The sequence below is a fragment of the Hesperophylax consimilis genome, chromosome 22 (genome assembly GCF_061612785.1).
Source record: "Hesperophylax consimilis isolate HC1 chromosome 22, BYU_Hcon_1.0, whole genome shotgun sequence".
NCBI lineage: Eukaryota > Metazoa > Arthropoda > Insecta > Trichoptera > Limnephilidae > Hesperophylax > Hesperophylax consimilis.
This window is the reverse complement of record NC_142857.1, coordinates 8,176,910-8,187,671: the sequence shown is the minus strand read 5'-3', so window position 1 is coordinate 8,187,671 and position 10,762 is coordinate 8,176,910.

The following is a 10,762-nucleotide window of genomic DNA, read 5'->3' as shown; positions in this document are numbered from 1 at the left end:
GTTATTTAAAATTAGTTACTAATATTTTTCTAATGTACGTTTCCTGTTTGTATTCATTATTTTGGATTCAGGATCCTGCGAATAATATCGAAGTTTCTCGAATTGTACTACGTAGTTATAAAGAAAAGTTGTATTTTTAATATTTTCATATGTTCTTTTAACTGAAAGCATAGCACACATTTTACTGATACATAATAAACTTCTTCATTTCTTAGGAATAAAAACGCATGATGTATTGTAGGTGTACCACTGATCTGTGTGTTTTAACGTTAACAATATAACAATAAGTTAACAATATTATCAAAATTAATATAGACTTTGAGAGTAAGGAAATAAAAATGCGCATAGAAATACTAAAAAATTGAATAGAAATTTAGCAAAACGATAAAATTGAAACTAATTTGAAATTACCCAACTTTGCTATGATACAGTTGTAATTACTGTTAGAATCGAAACTGGTTTTTAGCTGTTAGAACCATGTCACAGCCTCGCGAGTTGTCAAAGAAAAGTTATGAAAGTTTGGATGGAGAAAAATAAAATATGTATTCTATTATGCAATGTGATTAACATCTCTTAAAAATTTCCCTCTTCTACTGTATAAAAACATAATTATTTCCAACCCACCAAATGGTTATTTATGTTTTTAATGTAAAAAATTAAAAAATAAAGTATCTTGTCGTTTCAGTTTATTAAGAGCATGAATTAGCAAAAATTTTACTGTCAGTTATGTTACAAGTGTTGACATCTTTAACAATAATAATCAACACGTTTGATTCCGAGTTGGGCAGTTACAGGTATTCATAGTTATAAATTATTCTGAATATTGTTGGCAAACCAATTAATTAAGTGTGCCATAGTCCAACTGGCTTTGGGCAGTTGGGAATCCTGTGCAGACTTAAAAATTATTATTTTTTTTCATGAAGTCACTTAAAACTGGTTTCCTTAAATATTTAAAATGTAAAAAAGCATTTCTAAAAACCCACTTGATTACCGCATTTATGTATTTTCCGTTATTTTCCCCTATAAAAAACAATTTTTTTTTTGTTGACAAATTAGAGAGACGTCCGAAATTTACCTTTAAATAACGCTATCTGTCAAAAATTTCAATAAATGTATATATTTCCAATATAGAACTATTATTAAAAGAAAATAATTTTGGCACCTACTTTAGTCGCTTGTCTGGTATATTTTACACATATCTGTTTCAATTTTTAAAAGTGCATTGAACGTGAATAATTTTGCACGGGATATTTCACATCACTTTATGCATGCACCGATGCATCGACAAACGAAATTAGTATGTTTGATTACATTGCGTTTGAGTAAACCCTTTACAGTGCTACAAGTGACGCACAAAATATAATTTATAATATTGCTTACGCTTGTATAATGTGCACGGAATGTGAAAAGTGTATAACTGAACTAATTGTTTACCAATTTAACAAAAATTGCAAATGATAAATAATTCCAAATGATAAACAGTATTATTTAGTACAACGTCCTTAGTTCTGTCTGAAGATTTATCTTTAACAACACTAATTATTATTATACATATTATCATTGAAAATTGATTAATAATAATAATTGGATGATTTGTATTGCTTCATTTTTGTGAAAAATCACCTCAATTTGATATGATCAATATTCCTTCTAAAATGGAAAAGTCAGTAATAATTTGACACTAAATGCTGTCATTTGAAGTACATACCAATTTACCATTAAATGCTGACATTTGAGTATCAATTTAGCACTTAATACTGGCATTTGAAGTACCAACTTAGCATGAAATGCTGATATTTGAGTACTAATTTAGCACTAACTGCTGGAATTCGAAGTACATACCAATTTAGCACTTAATGCTGACATTTGAGTACCAATTTAAGGGTATCATTATTAGGTATCTACATGGATACCTTTTTAAAAAGTATTACTGACAGGTTGCAAGATTTGTTATGTTTTCCTTACTGCGGATGTCCTATTTTTCATTGAATGTTGATATTGATTCTGCCAAATGTTTCCTTGTTCTTATTTCTTTTCTTTGGTGAGATTTTGTAAACCAATGCCTTGCAGCCTCATAGTGAATGTGTGGATTTTTTTAATCAATTAATCTGTAGTTTTCAGATTGTTAGCTGTTTCACATTCCTTACAATGAGTTGCAGGAATTCAATAATGATTCCTTCAATGAAATGAAAATGTGTTGCAGAAAGATGATGTTTAATGCCTCTAGTTTAGCTTTCACCCATCCAAAGCTAGCAGCTCCTTTTAGGTTATCAGCTTATCTCATCTGTGGGCGACAGTTTGTTTCTTTTTCTCAACCAAGAACACCAACTAATGATATTTGGCTTTCAAAGACTACATTCCGAGCATAGTCCTACTTCGGTGTGAAGATTGTGATGGCATTCGGTTACCTTTGTTTAGCTCCTAATTCAAGCATCCATTTTTCTATCTCGCAAGGAGATACCTTGCATGGATCTTTCCACCCTTCGTGTAGTTGCCATTGTCATACGAGAGTACCAATTGCATGCTCAGAGGTGTTTGGTACACCTTCCTTTGAGGATATAGCCAAGTTTGTTTAAGGCATACCCTTTTCAAATCATGTATTGATGTATCCAGTTACATTTTATTAAAAGCCTTTGTCTACACACGTACAGCTCTTGTATAGTTGAAACCAATATATTGTTATGCCTAGAGTCATATCTTTCAACGTTGTTAGTATTGATGTTTGAAAATAGTTAAAATACACGTTATAACTGTATATAGTACTTCTCTAACCATCAAATATGCTTGAATGTTTTGTGTTTTTAGTATAGAAACATAACAAAACTGGCCTAATATTAATATGTATGTTTGATTCCCCGATAACATGTTTTTAGTTCTTCATTTTTCAAAAGTGTTCACAAATGGAACAGAATTTTAAAAATTAGATTATATTTTGTTACATTTGAAGTTTTATTGTATCATTCATTGTTGGAAAGGACAACATTTCATGTAACTGATCAGACAGGTGGAACCAGAAGAGAATTGAAAGAAAACTAATCTTATACTTTGAAGACTTAATTAATGTTTATAATATATTTAGAGTGGTAAACTAGGACAAAATGGAACAGAAATATATTTTAAATATTTATGTAAATAAACTTTTGTAAATTCAGAAGAGAGATAATATGTATTATCTTTCTAAAAATGCCAAATGCTGAAATAATTAACAATTTTTTTTTTGGGTTCACTTTCTTTTCTACATATTTATCGAATTCATTTGGGATTTCATTTATTGATAGTGCTCTAACTAAAAACTTGTTGAATTGATTAAGTACACAAAATAAACTTTGAGGTATGTAATAATATGCATTATATTATTTGCGAAATATTGTTTATGAAATTTTTATTTAATCGTAAATGTGTGCCAATAACCGTCTGTATTTTGGTAACAAATTGCATGCCATGTTCCAATAGCGCTATGTTTTTATAAAAAATTCATAATCTACATTTTTGCATAATATTATGTAATAGACCTTAGTGATTTCCATTCAAGATAATGATGTAATATATAATAAACTTGATATTTGGGCTAGGCTAATTCCCTGTTAACCGCGTAGTTTGAATACTAATTTAATCATTGAGTGAATGATTTTAATATGAAAATGGGATGGAAAAACATTATCATTGTAATTTTTTTACAAGTTGGAGTTGGTGGCATATTTTTTACTCTGAAATACTGCAAGTATTTCAGCTTTAAAACTGTCAAATCATTTCTAAAAACCGACGATTATCTAGTCACTTGCAATGGGCGTACAAATGTGTGCAGTTCGACCAAGATCCAGTATCAATAATCGTCTATTATGTGACCTCTTGAATAAACCTTGTTCACAGTAAGTGGTATTCGATACAATATTTTGTGGACGTAATCGAGGATACATTTTCAAGCACAAAAAAATTGGCATTTAATAATGTCTAAATTGTTTTTTTGATGTCTTTGCTGATATTTTTGCATTACGGATACAGTGAAACACGCGAAAAGAATATTAACAAGGATCTAATGCCGCCAATCTTCTGTTCTGGCAATGCAAGTGTCTTTTGACTTATACATATAAAACAAGTATACAATGTTTTATTTCTGAAATGGAGGTGACTCGTCACGTCAATGAGGTTGAATATTTAGTATGTGTGTACTTAAAACAGTCTTATTCACAGAATCACATCTTCAATGTGAACTTCCATCCTGGTAATAAGTTCAGATCGCCATCTGTCGGGTACAACCAAAAACCGCTATAAGTACAAATGGGTAATTTGAAACCCATCTTAAAATTGTAATTTGTTTGTCCGTTGAAAACTTGAAACAAACATCTTTCTACGTAATATCCTCTTTAGCGATTTTTAGCATGTTATGGCATATTTACAAAAACGTTTTGAACGATCGCTTGTCATAATGTGTTAAATTTATAGAACCTAAAAATATGGGATAGGCGGCGAAATCTAGGTGGATTCATTGGCTTTAAACCGCAGTAAGCAGTTCATATGTTTCCATATTAATATTTTGAGGAATGGTGTTAATTAAATAATATGGTAAATGTATATATATACAAGCAATCGCTCAAGTGGATATTATATACCTATTTATGGAAACAATATCTCTAACAATTGATATGTTCTCCTTTATTACTTTGTTGGATATTTTGAATCAAGTACCATTATCTACATATTTACAGTCATACGCAATGCACTACTCCGGATCCAGTCTAACCCTCCATCCCAGGATTGGGAACAATTTATTAGCCTATTTATGTTGGTAGTTTTGGAAAAGTGACTGAAGTAATTGAATTTTCGGAGTACATAATGGATACTAGGTCAAATATGGTGCTATCACAATATTCACCTTTACACTTGTGAATAAAACTGATAATGATTTAGAATTTTTATTTCCTACGCTAAATATCCGTGTTGTTGTCTTGAGTAGTATTTCAGTGAAGTTTTACGTAAGTAAGGAGATTATGAGCGTGTTACACGGTTTTTAAGAAAAAATAAAAAAGTATTGATGTTAACTTATGTTATAATTTACACATCTCTGTGAATTTAATGACATTGGTGTTATTATTGTGTGTGCTTTGTGCTTATAATTAAAAGGCTCCTTTTAAAAGGAGATTTTTCTTTTTTAAAGGTAAACAAATGTTTACGGCATTTTTTACCTGAAATTTTAGTGGACTTATAATTTTATCAGTGTGTTATAATGCAATGTTTATAAGTAATTAGGACTCGATTTATTTTTAAATTACCCAACCTTTGTCTGAATTACATAAAATAAAATAAAACGAATCTGACATAAAAACAAGGTATGCATTTTTTGGAATTCTCTAAACTCGCGAATATCGATAAAAAAAAAATAGAAAACGTAATTTAATCATGAAAATAAGGCGGATGGAATCAGATATAATTAACATAATATGTCGCTTACGATGGGTGTTTATATTGCAGCATGTAGGATTAATTGTTTTTGTGTTGTTATTTTTACTGTTCTGGCTAAATCCCAAACCTGCTAACGTTGACCTTAATCCAGAGTATTCTTTGTGAACAATTGAAGATTACTTTGATTGATTCCGGTAAGGTTGATTCCGCTGTTTTTTAATGATGACTTTGTTCTTGTTCTCTATCTAGCGTTTATAGAGAGTTTATAAATTATATCAAAACTTTTATGTGATATTGTGCAGAATCGATCAATCTTTTTAACTTTTAGAGAAATGAAGCATTTCTCACTTAATTTTAAATTAACAACCAATTTTCTTCCTAACATATGATTTGAATCTTCTATTCGAAGGATGAGTATTTTTCTGCCAAATTTTATACTACGGTGTTATCTAGATGATATTATTTATTTGTTTGTTAAGTTTTTGAAGTGATTTCTAAATCTTTACTTTTAAATAATTCCTCTCTTAACCTCATTTTCGCCTTCCAAAAATATGTTTTAAATCGCATATAAATTCCTTCTCCCAAGAATAATATTACGTTTTAAGCCTCAGAACATCAATCTATCAGAGCGCCTAGACTTAGCTATAATCCTCATACCATTGATCTGTTGGCAAAAACTTTGTATCATATAAAAAATAGCGAAATGGGAAACTTTTGCTAATTCATGCCCCGTATGCGGGCGTCACTCCGCGTCACGTCTTGCGAACACAAATAAATTAAATTGTGCCACATACGGGTGTTCAGGGTTTTCCAATAAGAGGTGTTATTTTGATATTCAATCGTAAAAGATCAATGGTTTCATTGCTTGTGTGGCACGTAGCGCCGTCTTGTTGAAAGTAAACGTTGTCCAGATTAATACCATCCAATTCCGGCCATAAAAAATCATTAATCATCTCTCATTAGCGCAATCCATTCATTAATTCACCGTAACTGTTGATCCAGCCTCATTTTTGAAAAAGTAAGGTCCAATGACTACGCCGGACCATAAACCGCACCAAACAGTCACACGTTGAGGATAGAGAGGCTTTTCAACAATAACTCTTGGGTTTTCCGAGCTCCAGATGCGACAATTTTGCTTGTTGACGAAGCCACCGAGGTGGAAATGGGCCTCATCACTCAAGATGATTTGCATTTGATTCACTCAAGTGAATTTTAATAATTTCAATGCGTTGTTGAAGCGTGTATCGTTCCATTTTTATTAATGGCGTAGTTTCTACTTGTCAAATGGCAAAATATGACAGCTTCAAAAGTAACAACTACCGAAATAGCGGGCTTTTCAAAATAACACCTCTTATTGGAAAACCCTGTATTATATAGTGTTCGCTATCTTATATAGAATTGTGGCATATAACAAAAAGGTATACATACACAAAATAATTACGAATCGATCAGGTACTTTCTGTTGTCATTAGCCAATCTACCCACTAATCCTACCGCCAATGTTTACCATGTGAAAAACCACAGACCACTTGGATGATTTATAGCAGTTGCATTACCTATTTTTCAACCCTTCGCGGGCCGCATGGAGTACAAATGTGGTACAAAATAGATAGGCTCGTGGACCGCTGGTTTACATCTCCAAACAAATTTAAACAACTGTTTTGATTAACAATCAACCAATTTTAAACTGTTCCATTTTTTTTTTTTCGTGCGGAAATAAAAAACTTGCAACGACTTTCATAATTCAAAAAACGATGAACCATAAACTTTTGTTTTGGAAAAAATTTGAAATTTGAAATTAGAAGTCATAACATGCCCTTGATTGGTAGATGCGTTTATTTATTGAATTATTTAAGGTTTTGAATTTGCTTACGAATAATGAGGATGAGTTGTTTCACAAAATTTGAACAATTCTAAAAATTCCAAAGTTAATTTTCAAGTTCTATTATTATATCATTATTGGCCAGTTATTACACATAATTGATATGATAACAGAACTTGAAAATTAACTTTGACATTTTTCAAATTTTGTGACACTAGTGTTTGCACTAGTTTTTTTTGTGTGTAAATGAAAAGAATCGTGTGAAGTACGAAAAATTAGGCAGTTTTCATCCAAATAAAATGAGCTTATAATGTTTTATAAATTATGAAGTATAAAATTGTAATGTTGACGATATATTATTATTATTACTAAAATGTGTATATTTCCACATTCAATGTATGACAGTAATTAATATGTAGCCAGGGTAATATTAAAACGTGTTTTTAATGAGATTATATTTAAAAAATTGAATTGTATACCATTTATTATCGATTCATGTAACGAATTTATTCCAAATTTGGACACTTCTCCCAAAACCGATTAAACCTGTCGTAATTATAATAACACTATGTGACACAGAACATGGTGAAGACCTGTAAATAATAATGAAAAAATATATAGAATTTAAGAAAAATTTGGGACAAATGTTCAGAGAAAGGTAATTAATTACACATAGTGTTACCACCTGTAAAATACTATTCTTTACTGAGAGTTGTGTGTATTATTATAAGATTAAAATATAATACAAGTACGTATGTATTAGAAAATACATGAAAGAAAAAATATTATTGGTGTGATCGCGATTTGAACAGGGGACTTTTCTCTGTCCACTGAGCTGTCTCGCGCCAACCTTCCGACCTGCCATGTTTTTCCAATATTAATTAATGTAAAGCGTTTTGAAATAGTTTGAAGTGTGTCTAGCCAGATTAATTATAAATAGTTATCATGATTATGCTTATTTGATAATTATTTGCAGCTCAGTTTTATAAAAGTATCAAATTGTTATTGCAAACTATTTTGAGGAAAAATAATTATTCTGTTTCTGCACAGATGGTACATGCATATTTTCACATAATAATTCATAATATATATTAATTTTGCTGATTTAAGAGACTTTTTGTGCACAAATTGATATATTATTTAGACAGAGATTTACAATACCCACATCTTTAATCGACTTTTCTAACGAACCACTGGCCAACTCAGTGTCAAATGAAAAATCTTTTATACCGCTTTAGAAAATTGCTCCTGAATTAAATGGACCTGATGTGAACTTTATCTGGTTCAGGCGTTGGGGGTTCAATTCTAAGCTAAGTCTTCCATCATTGCACAAGCAACAATTTCAGCTTTTAATGATGTGAGAGGGACTTCAAATTATTGGCAGGTTCGTAACTTGGGATTGTTTGAATTTATTCAAAAAATTAAATTTAAGAAGAGATAAATTTAGGTACATTTCTGACCTTGCACTTACTCAAAGTAACTTTTCACAGGTCCATATTAATTCTTCAATTTCTGTGTAGAGAAATCACCCAAGGAAAAGCACATAAAATCATTCATTTCTCATTAAATATTGTGGCAAATTTTGAAAAACTTTTATACAAATCTATTGCAATTGTGACTGACAATAGTGAACTATTGAGGAATAGGGGATCGGACTGAAGTGTTTAGAAATCAATAGTAAAGAAACATAAATTCGAAAAAATAGTGAATAGGTCACAAACATGTATATTTTCTTAAGATTTCTCTATTGTAAGAAAATTTAAAATTTCATGGAATTGTTCGATGTATTGCGATATTCTGAGATTAGAACACTTTCACACTAACCGTCTTACTAATTACATTCTTAAAGTCGGCCTTGAGCCTGGTTATACAATCAATAAAATACAAACGCCGTGGTAATTAGTCGAGTTTTTCACTGTTCTGACCTTACGCGCCGCATAATATTTACACCGCATTTATATGTAAGGGGGTTAGCTAATAAGGCTATCAATTTTGTTTCTAGAATGTCTTATCATACATTCGCTGCTTTGCATTTGTTATTAAAGAAAATATTGATGTACAAACAGAAACGGTTTTAGTGCATCTTACTCCATTTTTAATATATTAATTGAAGCGGCTGAATTAATTGTTTATGCATTCCAGATAAAGTCAGTAACATCAATTTCACACAAAAGATTGATGTATTTCATAAAAAAACATGTTGGTAGGTGTGTTGCAAATGTTCTTAAAACATGTTGGTAGGTGTATTGCAAATGCTCTTAAAACATGTTGGTAGGTGTGTTGCAAATGCTCTTAAAACATGTTGGTAGGTGTGTTGCAAATGCTCTTAAAACATGTTGGTAGGTGTGTTGCAAATGCTCTTAAAACATGTTGGTAGGTTTGTTGCAAATGCTCTTAAAACATGTTGGTAGGTGTGTTGCAAATGCTCTTAAAACATGTTGGTAGGTGTGTTGCAAATGCTCTTAAAACATGTTGGTAGGTTTGTTGCAAATGCTCTTAAAACATGTTGGTAGGTGTGTTGCAAATGCTCTTAAAACATGTTGGTAGGTGTGTTGCAAATGCTCTTAAAACATGTTGGTAGGTTTGTTGCAAATGCTCTTAAAACGTGTTGGTAGGTGTGTTGCAAATGCTCTTAAAACGTTTGTACGCCATTCCATCCTATATAATATTCAACTGTCAATTAGTCTGCATACATTGAACAAGTTAAGGGCCATTGTAAATGGGCTTTCTAAGAACACAGTCTGTTTTTTCACTATTGAAGTTTTTAGCATCAAGTGTAGAGTCAAATAAATTTTCATACCCTAATTTTGATCCATTCTATGTAAAAATATGTACATATTGTTTGTGTTCAAAGGAACAAGATATGTGTTGAAAAATAGTGGTAAATTTTCTGTGTAAATATTCATAAAGATGTTAGAGTAAAGCTGTAACATTTCAATGGCCAAAATTTGTAGACGGTGACTGTTTTCATCGTTTTCAGACAATTTTACAATTTTAATTGCAGATCTTAACACACTGCTGGCGAAAACAAGGGTCCCATTTGAGAAAATCATAAGGTTTTAAACAGCTATTCTTTGAAAATAATATGTAGGTATATTTTAATTATTTTTTTTACATAGTTTTCACCACACTCCAACTATAATATTGAAAAGCCTACTTTTGTAATACGACTCCATAAACTGAAGTTAAAGTCAGTGTTGGGCCATTTAGTGATGTTTTATTTGTAAAAAAAATAGGTTTTTTAAAAATTTTATTACCTTAAAAATATATATCATTTTCGCACAAAACAAAACAACAACTTCCTCATCTCTGGTGCGATAAGTCTAAGGATGTAGTATTTAACCTGTTCTACGGGCTTAAATATTGTTTGCTATAATAATATGATAAAATATTCTTCCACACAAAAGACAAGAAATTGTAGATGGGGAAGACTTGGATCACATTTTAAAAATATATACAAATAAAGTTGGAACAAAGAAATTGATCAGACAGCAATACCTTTCCCACTGTTCAAGTAGGATTGGCGTAAAAGGTGAAATT